Source organism: Spermophilus citellus (genome assembly GCF_964194105.1).
Source record: "Spermophilus citellus genome assembly, chromosome: 12".
NCBI lineage: Eukaryota > Metazoa > Chordata > Mammalia > Rodentia > Sciuridae > Spermophilus > Spermophilus citellus.
Window position 1 is genome coordinate 123,366,589 of NC_138198.1, and position 20,193 is coordinate 123,386,781.

General features: G+C 38.6%; 1 protein-coding gene across 1 annotated transcript in view; it reads left to right on the forward strand.

Annotated features, from left to right (window-relative positions):
- DOK6 (docking protein 6) overlaps nucleotides 1-20,193 on the forward strand; it is a 391,579-nt gene that overhangs the window by 329,848 nt on the left and 41,538 nt on the right. The gene's annotated exons all lie outside the window — the stretch shown is intronic.

A 20,193-nucleotide genomic window follows, 5' to 3' on the forward strand; every position in this document is an offset into this window, starting at 1 on the left:
ATAAGACTCTACCTCCAACCATTCAGGAGGAGGTGGCTATGACTGGACTTCACTTTCCATGGATTGGAACCTCAGGACCAAGGGCTGAACATCTGGCTTTTTCCAGGACTCTCACAAATAGCGAATACCTAAAAGCAGGCTACTGGGCACCTGGATCTGTTTGTCCCTGAGTCCCACAGGAATACACATGTGTTTGCACCTTTAATGAAAGAGAACAGCATGGGGGCCTTGTTCCTCCAGTGTGACCTTGTCCCCTGTGGAATGACATTTAGCAAGAGAAATTTCTGTAGAACAAGATAATGAGAGATTGAGAGTAAGCCATAGGAGATACAGGACTGATCGATAAAGTTAATGTGGCAAGAATATTAATGAACAATTCTGATAAATTGTTACAGAGTAAATATATTCTCAGGATAGTAAGTCAAGCTGTCAGAATCTTCTTTTCTATTGGCTTTTCTCACTGTCATTGAAAAGCTTTCTTTGATCCATGTATCTCTTCTACCTAATGCCTAATATCCACCTCTTCCTATAACCAAACTTCTCCAAAGAGGAGTTTGCCTGATATTTCCACAACAACCTTGTTGGAATTAATAAACAAACTCAGTAAAGTTGCAGGATACCAAGCAAACATACACACAAGATTAGTTGCATTTCTGTACACATAACTTTTCAAATGTCCTTTACTTCATATATTTCCCCTCAATAATACAGCGTCCACCAGGCCCCAAGAGCGACCTTTAAAAAATAAAAAACCCAAGGATGCCACCATAGAGCCTACAACTTTGGATTTCCAGGACCTCAGAGTAAACATGAACTTGACCTACCCAAAAGTCAGGAAAACAGTCCCATTAATAAAAGCCACAAAAAACAATAACATACTTAAGAATAGATTTAAATATAAAAGACTAGTACAATGAAAACATGAATTATTGGTGAACGAAATTAGATACCAATAAATAGAAAGACATCTTGTGTTCATGGATTGAAAGATTTAATGTGGTCAGAATGTCCACCACAAATACCCAAAGCAATTTATAGAGTCAATCAATCCCTGTCAACATCCCAATGGCATTGCTTCCAGAGGGAGAAAATTTCTAGAATTCATATGGAAACATAAAAGAATCGCAAATAACAAAACAATCTTGAGAAAAGAACCAAGCTGGAGGCAACACACTTCCTGAATTCCAAATGCATTACAAAGCATCAGTAGATAAAGCAATATCCATCAAACAACAAGACTAAAGATAAACATCTTGGCCAATGGAACATAGAAGAGACCAGAAATATATTCATTCACATATGGCCAAATGATCTTCAACAAAGGTGCCAATGGGGTAAAATGAGAAAAGCATAGTTTCTTCAATGGTGCTAGGAGAGCTGCATCTTCACATGTCATAGATGGAATTGGATCCTATATGGTTTGCATGTGAGGTGTCCCCCAGAACCTCACACGTTCCTGTGGGACTTTTCAGAGGTGAAATGCCTGGACAGTGAGAGCTGTAACCTCGTCAGTCCACCCTACTCTGAAAGAGCTGACTGGGTGGGAACTGTAGGCAGGTGGGGTGCTGCTGGAGGAGGTGGGTCACAGGTGTATGCCTGGGAAGGGTGCTTCTTCTCTGTGGCCCCGTCCCCCTCTCTGCTCACAGCAGCCTTGAGATGAGCAGAGTCCTTCTCCACTGTGAAGTTCTGTCTCCCCTCAGGCCCAGAGCGATGGAGCCGGCCCACCATGGACTGAACCTCTGAAACCAGGAGCCAAAGGAAACATTTCCTCCTCTAAGTTGTTCTTGTTCAGGATTTTGGCCATGGTGACACAAAAGTCGACTAACACAGACCCTCTAGCTTATACCACACATAAAATTTTAACTGAAAACAGATGAAACTTCAAAGTAAGACTTTAAACCCTAAAACTCCTGGAACATAAATGACAGGTGTCATGGCATGGGTCCTGGCAATGATGTCATGCATATGACATCAGAAGCAAAAATAGATATGTAGGACTATTTCAAATCAAAAGGTTTTGCACAGCAAGGAAAGTAATCATCATACTGGAAAATAAACTTGCAGAATGTATCTTATATAAAGTTCATTTCATAAATCTATAATGATATTCTATAAGTCAATAACAAAAAAAACCTGTAATTTTATAAAGTGGAAAGGACTCAAATAGACATTTCTCTAAAGAAGATATACAAATAGCTAACAGGGATATGAAAAGGTGCTCACTGTAACTAAACATCGGGGAAATGCTACTCAAAATCATGAGCTATTAAAAAAAAAAGAAGACAAGTGTTAAAGAGGATGCATAGAAATTGGAATCCTTTTACTAGTGGGAATGCAAAAGGTGCAGTCACCAGGATATATATAGAGCATGAAGTTTCCTAAAAATCATGAAAATACTCAGGCAATTCATTTATGGGTATTTATCCAAAAGACTTGAGAGCAGGATCTCAAGGAGAGAATAGTACCCCTATGTTCGCTGCAGCACAATTAAAAATAGCCCAGAGAAGCAAACAACCTAAATATCCAGTGAGGGGTGAATGGGTAAAGAAAATGTGGTATGAACATGCAATGGGATATTGCTCAGCCTCAGAGCAATATCCTTATGGTACCATATGAATTAACCTTGAGGGCATTATGCAAAGTCAGATTTTCTAGTCAGAGGACAAGGACAGCATGACCCAGCCTATCAGTACAGAAAAATAGCAGAACTTATAGAAGCAGAATTTATAGAGAGGAGGATGGGCTTGCAGGCACTGAGCAGAAAGCCAGCGAGGCCAGGCTGTGCTTCATAGGGTATGAAGTTTGAAGTGCCCGAGGTGAATGCCCTGCAGAGATCTGTATGATATCAGCTGTGTTGATTATTGTGTAGTACATTTAAAAATTTGGTAAGAGGGAAGATCTCATGTTACATGATCCACCACAGTTCAATTAATCCACTTTAGAAAACTCGATGAATTGTGGAAGTGGTAAGACACAATTGCAGAGAGAATCGGTGAATTGGAAACTAAGAGGGAATCAGCCAGCATATGACATGGAGAGATTAAAGAGAGGGGAAAAAAGAGATAAAATATCCCTAAACATGCAGAATAGAATATGAATATCAAACAAACTTAACAACACCTAAAGGAAATGATGGAGTAAATGGAGGTGAGGCGAGATTTAAAAAGTGATAACTAAGGATTCTTCAGAATGGATGAATGGCAAGACTTGTTACATTGAAGAAGCACATTGAGCTCCAGCAAGAAAAGTAAAACGCGGTACATGTTTTGAAACAGGAGAGCACAATCAACCAATTCCAAACGCAGAAAGAAAATGTGAAGAGCAGAGAGAAAAGACGTACAACCTACAGGAGAAACACCACAGGACTGATGTCGGACACCCATGGCTGGGGGGCGGGGGGGAGGGCATCAAAAGTGATGAAGTAGAGTCTCCATTTGACTAAGCACTCTACAGTCAGATACAGTGAAAGAACAAGAAAATAATGGAAATTATCCTCAAACGGCGGAGGACTCTGTCATCAACTGAAATACCCTGCAAAAACAAAGACAGACTAAGTCATTATGGCACACACTGAGTCTACCCAACTTAAGAAGCTCACTACTGAAGAAAAGAAAGGATGCCCTTGAAAATAAATATGTGGTCAGAAGGAAGGACTGACACACAGGGAGCAAACAGGTTGACATTTGGGTACATCTCACAGGCACTAACTGTAAAAATGATAATAATAGTAATGCAGACTACATTGTGGATGTTTTAAAAAGAAGAAATATACAAGGACCTGGGTTCAAACTCTGCATCACTAAAAAGAAGAGAGAAATGAAATAATATTTCATAAAGAGTGACATAAAAAATGAAAGATTAAACAGATAAATAACTTATGTTTATATTTTACATGTATTTTTATTTTATGGTTAAAAATTAACTGATTTGTGTTAATGTATTTAACATAAATACATTCAAACAAGTAGATGAGAAAAAAGGGAGATTTAAAAATCAAGGCCATTAAAAGTAGTAAAATAGGAGGAAAAGAAAATAAATAAGATCACAAGCAAAAATCATAAAGAAAGTAGAAAAATATAAATACATAGAATCAGAATCGATGAAGAGAATTGAGTTTCCTTGTTATAAAATGGAAGAAAGAATTTGAGATTTGAGTTTTTGAAATCCAGATGGTGCTATTTCTAATCAAAAGGAATGTTGAAAATAAATGGAAAGTAAAGCAAAAACACATTGTTTCGGATCAAGGTCATATTGTGCCATTAATAAGAAAGAATGATTCACCAGCAACACAAACACACTGAAGCCTGGATGAAGCATTCCCTGCAAATATGATTTATACAAATATGAAAATAGAATTGTAGGGCCAAGCCATCTGAATCTGCTCTCATTGTAGGCTAACAACCATTAAGGAACAGCAATTTCCTAGGGTTCAATCTAAAACTAAGTAAATTGAAAACTTGACTATCATAACAGGACTTTTCAAAGACACATTTGATAGCTAGGAAGTCAGCTCAGTGGTAGAACCATGCTCCGTCTGCTCAAGGGCCTGCGTTCCATCTGCCACACCAAAAAGAAAGGTGCCTGAAAAAGATTATTAGATCACGTGAAAAATGTTCCTCGGGAAACAGGAAACCATACAAATAGAAGAAGCTTCAGCAGAAACAAAAAGAAAAATTAGAGAACACATTAAAAACTGTACATCTTAACATGTAGAAAACAGTAAGTAGTCCATAGATCATGTGCTCATGTTCTCTAATCATAGTAAGCAAAAAAATGAAATCATTATAATTAAAAGCCAAAAGGTCCATACTTTTAAATTCAAAAATGTATTTATATGATCTTGAATCAAAGATACAATGAGGGAACTCAAAAAATATTGGAACTACAAGATAATGAAAACACTTCATCAAAACTTATGAGATGTAGCTAGATTGGTAGTTAGAAGAAATTTTATAACCTTAAATGCACATATCTGTAGGAGAACAGGAATGGAAAATTAATGTGCTAAGCATTCAGCTCTATAGGTTGGGAGGAAGGTATGAAATAGGGAAAAATGTCAATCGCATTTAAAAGCATCGATATGGAAAGCCTTATCATAGCTCAATGGCATTTATTCCAGACATGTAAGACAAGTTTAACAGGAAACTATCAGTAAATACTTTCTAAGAAGAACTTGGAGCTAAGATGCATCTAGGTCTCAACAGATTAAAAAAACAAATTGATAAAATTCAGTACTTATTCACTATAAAAAAAAAAAAAAAAACAACTGTGCACTGACTGCGGCACTTGCCGGTAACCTTTTTCACTTGGAGAAAATAACATTTATTAGAAACCTACAGAAAACTCCCGCTCTAAGACTAAAGAACAATTCAGATATGCCGCTATCCCAATTAGAACCATAGATTTAAAAAAACATGAATATTAGATAAGAATAAATGAATTATTTGAAGATACTATCTTTTGTCAAAGAAAATCCAAGATGGTCCACAAATGGTGATGTCTCCCAAAGAGGAACTGTTAGGTTTTATCATGGAAAGAACAAAATGAACATATAAACCGATGATGAGCCCAGACAGATGAACACAATGCACAGGAATTGCCAAAGCACAATTCCAGGCAGAAGTAGTCAACTGCTATCTCAACAGATGCAGAAAAAGCATTTGACAAAAGACGGCACCCCTTCATGTTCAAAACTCTAGAAAAACTAGGGATAACAGGAACATACCTCAACATTGTAAAAGCTATCTATGCTAAACCCGAGGCCAACAGCATTCTAAATGAAGAAAAATTGAAAGCATTCTCTCTAAAAACTGGAACAAGACAGGGATGCCCTCTTCACCACTTCTATTCAACGTCATCCTTGAAACACTAGCCAGAGCAATCAGACAGAAGAAAGAAATTAAAGGAATACAAATAGGAAAGAACTCAACTATCACTGTTTGCCAATGACATGACTCTATATTTAGAACACATAAAAACTTCCACCAGAAATCTTCTAGAACTCATAAACAAGCTCAGCAAAGTAACAGGATATAAAATTAACACTCATAAATCAACTGCATCCCTATACATCACTGATGAATCTACTGAAAGAGATATCAGGAAAACTACCCCATTCACAATAGCCTCAAAACAAACAAACAAACAAACAAACAAACAAACTTGGGAATCTAACAAAAGAAGTGATAGACCTCTACAATGAAAACTACAAAACAAAGAGTTAGGGATGTGACTCAGTGGTAGAGTGTGTGCCTAGTGTGCATGAAGCCCTGGGTTCAATCCTCAGTCACACACACACACACACACACACACACACACACACACACACAATAGAGCAATAAGGAAAGAAATTGAAGAAGAACTTAGAAAACGGAAAGATCTCCCATGTTCTTGGATAAACAGAATTAACATTGTCAAAATAGCCATACTACCAAAAACACTATACATATTTAATGCAATTCCTATTAAAATCCCAGTGACAGTCTCCATAGAAATAAAAAAAAAGCAGTCTTAAAATTCATTTGGAAAAATAAGAGAACGAGAATACCCAAAGCAATCCTTAGCAAGAAAAGTGAAGCAGGAAGCATCATAACATCAGACTTTCAAATATAGTACAGAACTATAGTACAAAAATGTATAATACATGGTATTAGCACCAAAACAGACATGAAGACAAGTGGTACAAAACAGAAGACACAGAGATAAACCCACATAAATACAGTTATACTAGACAAAGGCGCCCAAAACATTCACTGGAGAAAAGATGGCCTCTTCAACAACTGGTGCTGGGAAAACTCAACTACAAGTGGACCGAGGACTTAGGCATTAGATCAGAGACCCTGCGCCGAATGGAACAAAAAGTATCCCCAATTCTCCGTAAATTATGGTATGATGTTTTTCACTAAATCCCACCCTTTATGCTAAAATTAGTCCTCAGCACAGAACTTTCTGCCTTTAATTGCTTTGCGAAGTTCTTCTCTTCTCGTCATCAACCTCCCTTCCGCCCCAGCTTGCCATCTGTGGTTCTTTCTTACCCAACAATGGCCTCAGTTCTGTTTAACTAGCATTAAGTGCCACCTGACTGCCAGGCCTAGGCCAGGCTCTGGGGATCTTGAGATGATTAAGACCCCTTCCTACCCCCAAGGAGCTCACAGTTAAGTTCACTGCCTGGTCCCTTATTGGCCAACAGTCTCTCAGCTCCAGTTTGGCTGGCCGTCTTCAGCTGCCCTGGTTCAACCCAACCCCAGCCCCTGCCTTCTTCCTGGCCTCCTACCTGCTCCAGCCCACTGCTATCCTCCTGTCAGTCTCAATTCACCCTTTACAGCAGCCAAGGGTTCTTTGTCAAGCCCAATTCTCCATCATTCCTCTGCTAAAAGTCCTCCATTGTAGATTCTTGGCCTGACCTGAAACCAACCAAAATGAAGAAATGACATTCAAACAAAAAAAGAAGTTTTTCTCTCTGACAAAAATCAGCCACTGAACTTTAATTCTTAGACTCTTAGGAATATCTACTACATAAATTTTGTTACAATTTAGTGGAGGAGATTAGAAACTAAAACCCACCTCTGCAGCCTGTGCACAGGTTACAGATTCTCTGGCATGCATGTCAACACTCCAATCAAGAGAACATTATCAGAATGTCCATGCCAAGCATTGAGTACCCTTGTGCTCTTTATTCAAGAAGTGAAAGAGCCTCTTCCTCCCTGTAGATGTAATGTGGCCAGGGTCGGATGACAGGTAGGTCCAGGTGGCATGGCAGGCAGGCCAGGTAGGATGGACGGTAAGGGCAGGTAGGCTTAGGTGAGATGGCAGGTAGCTCAGGTGAGATGGCAGGCAGGCCAGGTGAGATGGCATGCAGGGGTACAAGATAAATGGCTAACACACTATAAGTCAGCTTTCCATTGCTGAGATGATCCATGAGAGACAAGCTTCACCTTGGCCCATAGCTTGGAGGTTCTTCTCCAGGATCATGGGCCCCTTGCTGTGGGCCTGTGTGGGGTAGCACACAGGAGGAAAGCATGTTGCAGAGCAAACCTGCTCACCTTGTGACCAGGAGACAGAAGAAGGATCATCAAGGGACCAGCCGTCAGCCCTTGGAGGGCCCGCCACCAGTGAACAGGGCCTCCCACTAGCCCTGCTTCTCAGCGTCCTGCCACCTCTCAATAGTGCTTCCCTGGGGACTAAACCTTCAATGCACGGGCCTTCGGGGGATTTAAGATGAATCCTAACCACACACTGTCCTAGTTTCTCTAGAATCTTTTCTATCCAGATGAAGTTTTGTCAGAGTCTGGAGATGACATATTCCATTCAAAACCACCTCCGGCCCCTCATTCTGCCCCCTTTCCCACCTTCAGGAAAGATGTCAGTCTAGAAAGAACTGGCCCATTCATGAACAAAAGACAGCAGAGAAGACTCAGCATGGTGTCCACTTATAGACACTAAAAAGTAACAAGGTGGAAAATGAAGAAAAAAGAAGTTTTGCACTTCTCTTTATGTAAAGGAAATAATGAAAATATGCATTCTTCAAAGAACAGGTCAAAAGAGTTAAAGAAATTCACAAATAGGTAAGATAATAGAAAGGATATAAAGCTGATTAAAGTATTGTGCAAAGTTAAGTTGAAAATAATGACAATTCCTCACCAAAAAAAAAAAAAAAAAAAAAAAACTGTTTTATAAGCACTTAGAAGTCCAGAATGATTGTAACTGAAAATAACCTGTAGCAACTTCAGGAAATAGCAAGTGTTGATAAAATAACAAATAAAATATAAAATATCCCTCGTGATAGGTCTAGACGCGCCTTGGTTGATGTGAGCACAGGTCTGGAAGTCGGGTGTCACGAGAGGCCTCCACTACCTATGAGTGGTGATTTGGTGATTTTGGCCATTCCCTAGTATCCAGTCAAATCTCATAGAGCTCCGTCTTGTCTTCTCTTCCTAATTCACTTACTCTGAATAACTTACTCTGAATAACCTCTGTTCCTCATCTCCTTGTCTTTCAATGGACACAAAAGTGGGGTATTATGGCGACTCTAGGACCGAATGTCGTGGCCAGGGCATTTCGCAACTTAGCTTTCAACTCTCTGTTGATTACTCTGCTTACTGGAAGACAGATGGCCTTTGGTCAGAAATATTATGGTCTACACCAATGTCTGGGCATTACCTGCCAACGACCTCAGTACCCACTGAAAATAGCATTGACTATTCCCACATTCTATCTAATCATGTGCTGGCCCCTTCCGCTTTGGAAGAAGACATTGCCAGAAAAGAGTTTTTCTTGACTTAATTTGTACTCTTAAGTAAAAGAGGACTTTCTTTAGAGTTATAAAATAAGTTGTTTTTTTTTTTTTTTTTCCCCCAAAGGAAGGCCTTAGTCAGTAAGCTTGACCAGTCAATGTTTTCTTCTGTGACATTTCTCCTGTGACATTTCCTGGATTCTGAAGAAAATCAACCCCTGGTTTTGAACATCACCTTTTAACTCTGGTTCACAGACACTTTTATTGCAAAAGTATCCACGGCTTGAGATAAACCAGCTCTAGTTTATCACTAATGTTCATAGATTGTTTGTGGTCAGAAATAAGTGTTACAGATGTCATAATTTGTACATGATTTATTGAGCACCTAAGTACATGATTGTGCCTAGAAGGCAAAACCATAGTGGATAAAATTTATGAAAAGTACTCCATTACTACTGTAATTGCACAGACATTTTTATGTTCTACAAATAATTGTCTCAGCTAGAGATGGAAAATCTAAGCATAAAAGTGCATTTAAAATGGCATCACAGAGGAATAGCTAAAAATGTTCCTTTTAATTAAATTTTACACATGAATGATTGAAATTATTATATCACCTATTTTCTGCAGAAAATGAATTGGAAAGTAAATTTCTAAAACTGTGAAGTTTCTTCTGTCAAAAGAAAATTTATCAAAGAAAAATTTATCTTTTAATTCAGATGACCACTTTGACTTGGTACTTACCTTAAAAAAAATAAAAAGCATTAGAATAAATATATTTTCTGAGAAAAAGGAGATTTCATTAAAGAAAAAGAATTTTTTTCCAGAATTGATTAGCTTATCATTCACACCTGAAATATTGTATTAACCCAGGAAAAGTAAGAAATCAGAAGGAATGACGTAGTAGATCTATTATAATAGACCCACAGTTAATAAAGTATCTTAGTTACTATGGGGAAACGTAGACAGATTGTAGAAAATACAGAGACTACAGAAAGAGTGGGTGTTGTGAAGAGGGAGCTCTTCTGTCAGTGTCTGAAAATTTTTTGAAATCCAGAGATATCTGGAAATTTCTAAGGCTTCATGCAGCTTCCTAAGGAAATTATCTTAGAAGCTAGCTGTTCAAAGATAAAAAACTGAGATGTACTTCATTAAATCATTTCAAGGAAATAATTCTGTTCTTAATAACACATCAAAACAGGTTCTAGATGACTTAAAGTACCAGCTTGCTATTTACACCCCACCCTATCATCTCCCTGTGTGATCCACACTTTGCTCCTGACCCATGGGAATCCAGATTCTCTTTTGAGTAGCCGCCATATACCTGAAGACTTTGGAAACTGCAAGCTTTTGAAGAAATGGACAGTCTCTGGATGCCAGGAGCAGCCACACTGGCGGTCTTAATTGGTATAACCTGTTTGCTTGATCAGAGACTCTGATTCAGGGATAGATAGATGACCCAGGCAATGAAGTAGACTTGCATTGCAGATCCTCAGATGCACTCAGACACACTCCTTCTCACCCACCAGGCTTAACACAGATAGCTCCTTCTGTGTCTGGTGGTCAACGTATTCCCACAAGCATAGCCAAACTGTGTGAAGCTCACACCAGAGCCATGCTGCCCAGCACACTACCCACTGGCCAGTGGCTGTTGAGCACCTAAGTCCAAACTGAAATGTACTGTACACGTGCTGCACACACCAGGCTTGAAGATCCAGCATCTCATAAGTCACTTTTATGCTGATTACACATGGTATTGATAATACTTTGAAAAGGTTCAGTTGAAATATGATAATAAAATTAATTCCACCCCTTGCATTTTGCATGTATTGTGGCTTTGGTAAATGTAACATTGCATGTTTGGCTCATACACTATTGGTATTGGCCCACACTCTGGCCTTGGCAAAACAGGTGCTAATGATGTTCTTGATTATCCAGATCTACCAAGCCTGAAACCTGACTCACCTCTGCATTTTCTAGAGAATTGTCAGGATTTTGCATTGTCAGGATCTATTAAATTTATTAAATCACTCTGGGTTTATATTTTTTGTTATTTACAATCAAAATGGCTTATTTTAAAATTACTTTTTAAAATGTGCAGGCCTGTACTAAATTTCCCTTTAAAATTGTGATAATTTTCAATTAATATTACTTAACATTTTAGAGAGCACAAAATTTTAGTGTGAGCATTTTTCTGAATTTGTATTTCAAATATCAAATATTCAGCAAGTGATAGTAAATTGTTTTTATCCTTTTGTGAATGTCATTACCATCACAACACAGTAATTACAAGTTAATTTTTATACAAAAATGACAAATACATGATAAAATTAATTCAAAAGTAAGAATTTCATGATTGTTAGACATGAATTATAGACCTATATTTAATTAAAGTATGACCTTTCCCCTGGATATAACATCATGCATTTATTATGTTTTTTAAACTTATACATAAATAAATTACTGCTATAACATTACAATATCAAAGAGCATACTTATTTTTTTTAGTTTAATATGAAATATTACAGTACACTTGTATGTGTGCAAACTGTGATTAATTTCTAAAAGTTGCATATGATTAAGTGAAAATGGCTATCAATCATCACTTTATGATGGGCTGCATCTTATTCCTGTCCAAAAAATTCATTGATGCATTTAATTGGCTTCATAAGCTATTCCTGAACACCAATCAAATATGACAACATAGTTACTCCACAGGGAAAAAAGGATCTATTTCCACAAGATAGATGATTCTTGCTTTTATGTAAGGTTTTTCACATGGTGTTTTTGAATACTTCAGTGGGAGATTTGTTAGATTTTTTTCCATTTTCATAGTCATGGATCATACAACTTAAAGAAATGCAGGTAAAATTGACTTACTGTATCTTTTGCCTAATTATAAATCCCACAGTCAGACTGTTTATTAACCATACTAATGCTAGAAATGCAATTCAAAGTTTGATTCTATAAACACAAAGGCAAGTCTTCAAACTGGAAAGCATGATTTCATCCTACTCAATATAATTAAAGAACACTCAATGTCCTTTTGATGGGATGGCAAATGACAGGCTTTGGTGACTTCCTTTCCATTATGGCTGTCACATGAGGTATGGGATGCACCAAGTGGTTCCGTTTCCCAGAACTCCACGGTCGTAATGATGGCCCACGTCAGCAGTGTCCCCTTAACATATGAAAGGACGTAAGATTATCTGTTTGGAGCTGGAAACTAAAAAAGACCATATGGATGATGTTGCAGTGAGCATCTCATTCAAGTCTGGAATTTAACTCTACCACGTAGGTGTGCAATTACACACTTTGGAACAGCAAAAGCACTTTTATACATTGGGCATGGAAATCCTGTTGGTTCTGTTTTGCCCAGTTTTCCATAATTATTTCCTCAGACTATAACACTATGAAGGCTCTGCTTAAATTTTTATGAAAACTTTATGGACACTCATTCTGCAGCAAAGACCACCATGCTTTAGCAAAGAAGGCCTATTGAACTTAAAATAATGAAAAGAGTCAAGACATGAAACAGAAGATAGACTTTCTCCCTAAATTGTACCAGTTACTGGAGTCCTCTTTTAAGGATGGAATTGTCATTGGTGCATAGGTGCATAGACTTAGAAACTTCCAGAAATATTCTTTTTTCTCTCCTTCCAAGTTGGAAATTCCATGACAGCCGTTTTATCGCAATGCTCAATGTTGCCATGGTTTTGATGTTCCTTTCCTCATGCCTGACATTATTTGTTACATTATTCATTTCTCAATTGCTTCATTCCTTATTATTTATATCATGTTACCTCAAACACTTTGTGAAAAGAGTATTGGTGTACAGTTTTTAAATATGAATGTTGATCAAACATCATTAAAAGGTTCTTCTAGCCCTCCTTGTTAGAGAAGTAATGCTCCATCAGAGTTCAATACTCCAAGTTATACATACTCAAATAGTCCAAATGCCAACTAAAACATCTTCAGGATAATAGAATAGAATTGGAGAAGTTAACACTTCTTAGTTCTAAGATTTCCCTTTCAAATTGAAATAGAAAAAATCAGTAAGTTAAATTATCTTTGAGTTCTTTCATATTATTAATGGTTTTTCCATCGTAGAGATTATACAAATTACACCAAAATGTGCAATTTTAGTGCAGGTATAACATATTTTACTCACTTCAAATTTTAAGCACTTGCACTAAAAAATAAAGTGGCTTTAACTCCCTGAATTCTTTCTCCTTCTAATAAGGAGAATAAAATCCTCTGAGGAGGAACCCAAGTATTATAGGTATTGGAGCCCATTACATCCAATATGAATATGGAAGAGTGGTTGGCATATCCATAATTTAATTGTACTTTTTCTGAGATATTTATTAGAAACATTAAAACCCATTTAGACTGTTGTATGATAACTTTCTAAGAAAGACTTTCAAAATGTAATTTTTGGTATGTATAATCTCGTGGAAATATTTTACAACAATTTTAACTGTTTTAATTCAATTGGGGTGGTACAACACGGAGGAAATTTATTTCTACCATATTATGTGACAGTGTGTACAAAAATTTCAGTGAAATGAAAAAAAAATTATACCTGAAAAGAAAAGAAATTAATAATATGTTTTATCACAGAGAGAAAGAAAGAAAGAACTCTTATCTATCAATGCAGTAACTGGAGGCACACCAGGTCAGCCTGCAAAGCAGACTAAGGCTTGCCCATTTTTAAGGCAGCTCATTTTTTGTCTCTAATAAAAGTATCCCTCATGAAAAGAGAACATTTCTCTTAATAAAGTAGTTGATTCCAGTGTTTGGGAATTGGAAAGGTGAGGTAATCCTGGTGTACTTTATACAAATTTATAAACTTAGAGCACTTGAAGAAATATTTGGGTAGTATTAAGTAAGACAAGGTCCAAGCCAGAGAGGAACTGATGGTGGGAAATAGTGCCAACTCAGGCATCAAAGAAGAACTAACACTTACAGGTAGCGTGTGTGTGTGGGGGGGAGATTCTGCAGTATTGGACACCATGAGTCCATGACAAAGATTTAAAAAGGAAAGGCTAAGAACATGTGTCAATCCGTGGTTATGATGCATTTTCTACCAAAACTGTTATGTATTAATCAACTCAGATTTTGTTAAATTTATAATGTGGTTTCAGCCACCCACTGGGTGACCAAGGATAAATATTAAATTAAAAGGCAAACATGTTTTTAGTTTTGATAGGGGGAAATGTGAAACACACAAAAATGGACATCCTTTCCCACACAAACAAAAGTTAGGAGAAGTGTGTGAAGGGACAAACTTTTGGATCTTGTTGAGTTCCCCTGAGTGAGTTCTTATTGGAGGGCGAAGTTACCAAGATCCCAACTAAGGCCCATGTTCTACCGAATGCCATGCAGGTGACGTTGGTCACAGGCTAGGTATGTAGGAGGCACATGTTGTTGTTTAGAGAAATAAACCAAAGATGAACTCCAGGGTGATGTGGAAGGGTGGATGTGATCAGCCAGTTCTGAGGACAGTTACCAAACAGGAAGAGATGTTTTCCTCACATCTTTCTAGGGGCAACTGGACTCAGGTCACGTTTGGGTGGGGAACGTTGAGCAGCACAGATTTCCTTGTCTACAGTTCTCAGGCTGGTGTTAAAACAAAACATACCACCACACCTTCCTCCCACTTTCAACTATTGAAAAAGGTAATTTTTTGTGGGGAGGTACCAGGGATTGAACTCAGGGGCACTCTACCACTGAGACACTTCCCCAGCCCTATTTGTATTTTATTAGAGACAGGGTCTCAATGAGTTGCTTAGTACCTCACCATTGCTGAGGCTGGCTTTGAACTCAAAATTCTCCTGTCTCAGTCTCCCAGGCTGCTGGGAGGACAGGTGTGTGCCACCGCACCCAGCTGAAGAAGGTAATTTTTGTAAAGCTATTAAACACAATAAACATGGAAAGTGAACAAACCTGAAGTGTGGCTCAACAAAGCTTCACAAACAGCACCCAACCTCACACAGCTCTCCTACAGTAGCTTCCCTCTCAACTTTTACACGACAGCTTCCTTTGCCTAGTTTTCTAACTACATCTATGAAACATGCAGTATATAATTTTTTGCATCTGGGTTCTTCTGCTCAACAACAATCATTATCTATGTGTTTGCAGGCAGCTGTGTTTTGTGGGTTATCATTCCTGCATGATGCTCTACTGTATACCATGCACATGTATTTATGCATTGGATTGCAGATGGGCTGTTGGGTTCTGTACAGTGCTTGTCTGTGATAAAGAGTTCTTCTAGGAACGTTCTGGGCATGTCTGTTGAACGTATCCCTGGGAACAAGACGTCTAGATTACTAAGTGTGCATCCATTCAGCCTTGAATGATGCTGCCAGTTTGTCCTAGGAGGTCCTATTAGCCCTGTGCACAAGGCAGAGTATGGGTGTTCCTGGTACTTCCCAGCCTTGCCAACAGTTGGAATTGCCTCAGCCTGGCTGGGCACAGAATCACGAGCCACTCAAGCAGGAACAAAACTTTATTTTTGAAAAAGCCGCCAATACTCCCTACGCTGGCAAGCCAAAAACCGGTCCACCCACGCGCATGTCTACCGGAACTGGCGGGCCGGACCTCCCCCGGAATTCCCTCCTACTATCCTTCCCCAACCAATGGGAACTCTCCAGGAGTGCCGTAACATGAGTCCCTAGCAGGCCAAGGTGAACAGCAGGAGTCCAATTTCCATATGAATGTAAATCTTAACATAATCATATCATCTCAGTGGCTAGCTGGTGTCACCTTACAACCGAAAGTGCCATGCATCATATTATTTGCTTGTGGCTCCTAGCATGGAATCATTCTGATTCTAATGAACATCCAGGCTTAGAATGGAGATGGGTCTCCCCATACTTGAGCAGAGCAGGTGACAGTGACTCTTGAACAGGAAATAAAAAGGATACAATTATACCCTCTCCATGTTGGTGCCTTCCTTCTTCCTCCTTATAAAAGCAGACTGTATCAGAAACCTAATGGACCAATTAATAAGCTGTGCTAAGACTGCCCTGAGCTTTGTTCCTAACAAACTACGATAATATCTGAAATGCGAGAGATGCAAGGGAATTTGGTTTCAGGATGAATTTATCTGGGTAAGATAAATAATAAAGTTACAATTACAGTTTACACAGCACATGTCAGTGGGGACTGGGCGCAGCAAGAACAGGGGGGTGAGGCCCACAATGGATTATCTGTGCCTTTGCTGATTTCTTTACAGACCAAAGCAAAAGACATGTGCATGTTTGGTTTTACTTATCAATTATATTTTCCTTAAATATTCATACAAGGCAAGGAAAAATACTTACATATAATTTTAAATGGTTCCCATTTACATACTTACAGAAATCAATATAAACTGATGTTGAGAATTTAAGAATATATTGATTTAAAATTAATTATATTATTGAGATGTAGATATTCAGAAAATGAATAGAGCACCTAATAATAATCTAGAAAAAGTCTCCTATATTCAACTTTTCAAATGTGTTAGCTTTAAAATTTGTATTTTGATATAAGTGTGATTTATTTGTTAGGCAAGTCCGGTGATTTCAGCAAGCCACTGAGATGCATTTAATGATGTGTTTAAATAAGACACTGCTCTAAAGCACTTTGCAATAGTCTTTCATTAGTGACCACACTGCAGTGTTGTAATTAGTTTATTTATGATTTATTCCTCAGTGGACTACACTTTCTTGAGACTGTCCATTTCTAAGTCCTGTTGGTGTTTCTGGCATTTAGTATAATGTTCAATATAAAGGCCAAAAATTATTTATTGAAAGAAATGACTGATTTTCAGATTTTTAAAGTACAAATTACTCGAAAAATTGTGTTTACCATTATTTCAAGAAACTTCTTGAAATTTCATGGAATATCTTTAATTCTTCTAATGTATCTTTTACAGATAACTGGACACTTGGGCAATTAAATACAAATTACAGTAGAGGTATGAAAATAATATCATTCTGCAGGAAAAGCTTAGGAATTTATCTCCCTCTTCTTCCATACTATCCATTTTTAATGTAAGCTGACTTTGGAGGTCCCTTCCTGGATTCAACTGCTATTAGTTTGTTGGGGTCTGGAGGTGTAGCTCACCCATGGAGAGGTTGCCTGGCATTCATGAGGCATCTCTGAGGAAGGAAGGAAGGAAGGAAGGAAGAAAGGAAGGAAGGAAGGAAGGAAGGAGGGAGGGAGGGAGGGAGGGAGGGAGGGAGGAAGGAAGGAAGGAGGGAGGGAGGGAGGGAGGAAACTACTATTATTGTGTAGAATACAAACTGAATAATTCCATCTGGGGCAGTGAGTTGAAACTCTGCTCTTCTGGGAAGGCCTCAGGTTTTTTGTGAGTTTTACTTGCATCTGGACCCATCCCCCACTCTGAATGGAATCTTTAAGAGAAGTCAGCTCTGGAAGAAAGGAGCTTTATCAATTAAAAATGGTGCTCCATTACTCACAACAGCTGCCAGGAAGATCTGAGTAGTAAAACGAACCATATTTCTCAAACCTGAACGTAATAGAATCTTCCAGAATGAAGTATTATTTCCTGCTTGGGCCAAGCAGCCATTCGCTTGCTTCGAAACACAACTCACAGTTCCAAAAGTACTTAGAAATTGGCAAATTCGCTCAGGACTTAGAACAGTAGCAAATGTCATCCAAGAAATATTTTGCACTGTGATCAGGAAAACGCTGATACAGGCATGGTGATTAAATCCTGAAAACATGGATACTTTGCATGTGAGCCTCTCCCCCCAAAAAGCAAAATATTTTCGAAGCCTCTGTGCTCTATCCACCTTGGGTTGAATACAACCAGTCTTGGTGGGAATTTACTTCTCTTACACTTGTTCTAGTTTATTTGTTGATTTAACAGATACTTAGAACCCATCAAATATTTCTGAAGAAGCTGCTAAGTCCTCAGGCACCTTGAAGATATTTTTAAATTCTCCAGTGGCATAGCCTTCCGGAGTCACTTAGGGAGACAGGTTTTAAATGGGAGAAAACTGGAACCTACAAGCCTTGAAATTTCTCTACATAGCACTTCTAACTTCACTCCAAAGGGCTAACAGGATTATAGAATAACTAAAAGTCATCTTGATCTCCCCTGGATGGAACTGGGTGCCCTGAAACTATCCCTACAAAACAGAACAGACACCCAGAAAGGTGCACTCCATGCCCATGTGAATCCTGAAATCTCCTAACGCTGCCCTTGCTCACCAAGCAATGCTACAGCCCCCTAATACAGAGCAAGGGCTGATTGCCTACATGACTTAAAAGTCATGACTTAAAAGCACAAATGGGCTTTTTGAAATGGGGCTAAATTAGAGGTTCTGTTCCAGTTTGATTGTGTAGAGGAATACAGGGACAGAATGGATGTTTCCCGTGGTATGTAACAAATAAAAATTAAGGAGTAGGTGGAGAGCCCAACATTAAGGTGCTGCTGAGCATATGATCCATTTAAACTTGGCACTTAACCAAAGCGAGGAACGTCGTCCAAGGGGCCTGACTGATTGTTCAGAGCACCAGCGAGAGGGGCTGGCATGGAAGGATGTGCATTAGTGCAGCCAGACTGCGTAAAAGGCAATCACCCTGCCACTAAAACACACCCATGTCAGCAACAAAATCACCAGGTAACGAAGGCAGACTATTCAATGAGAAATAGCTGTCTCATTTACTTCCTTAATATGCCCCAGTTTGTAAATTAGCACAGTAAACAGGATCCGATGCCCTTTGTCTTCATTTCCAGAAGGACTGTCTCGTGAAATAATGGAAATGTTTTCCTATGCACAACCGAAGTACCCACGTTATAACAACAGAGCGCGACGCTTCCATTCATTTTAGCAAGGATGGCATTCCCAATAAATACTTCCTTAAAATATGAAATTAGAGACCTTCATTGCAGGTCTTTGTTCTGACTTGTTTTGCAGTGTGAGGGATTGAACTGGAGACTCGCACACGCTACCAGCTCTGCACCGCTGGGCTGCTTCCCAAGACCTTTGGCAGTTTTTGAAAGATAATGCTTTGCTATCACTTTTGTTAAAATTTTGCCAAATAATAGTAACCAAGACCATATATTTGGGTTGCAGTCATGATCCTAAGAATCTAAGAGTTTATACAAATTGTGAAAAATGATGATTGTAAAATTTTAGCTCCACCCCCATTCTGGATTTTTATGTTTTCATTTAATTAGAGTAACTTGTTCACAGAGCAACTTTTTCCTTAATAGAATGGATTTGAGGCCATTTGTGTGTGTGTGGTGGGTGTGTGTGTGTGTGTGTGTGAGAGAGAGAGAGAGAGAGAGAGAACTAGCATAAAAACAAATAGAAACCCCACTACAGTCTCTATCTTATAATAACAACACAAGATGAGAAACTGCTGTTTGACATTATTGTAATCCTGTTTTGTATTGTGGTGGTAAGTAACTGAACACATGGGACACACCGCCAAAAATAACATTTTGTGAAAATTTTTTACAAACAACTGGCAACATTTCTTCTGCCAAAGTTTGTGACAATTCACTAATCACATTCAACCAGATTAAATATATTTAATTGTTTTCTTTCCCAAATTCAACCGTAGCTAACCACTAAGATTTCAGTGGGAACTATCTGAACTTTGTGTTCAGAACAGTTTTGAACATTGCCTCTTCTTGGCCCCAAATATCCAGCACTTGTTCTGCCTCTGAGTCCCCTACACCCGTGAACCCATGAGGGGTGGCAGCGTGCATGTGAGGGTACACTCCACTGTCTCTAAAAGGTAAAGGCTTCTCCTCCCTGTGAGTTCTCCTGCATGTTACCAAAAAGGCACTGCTGATTCTCCCTGGTTGCTTCAGGGAAGTAACAAGATCAAGGTCCTCAGAGTCCAATGACTGGTGCAGGCTCTGTCGAAAGTCCTCCACTAGCAAAGATGGCAGATTTTCTCTAAGGAGAGGATGCCTCCTAACCCAGCAC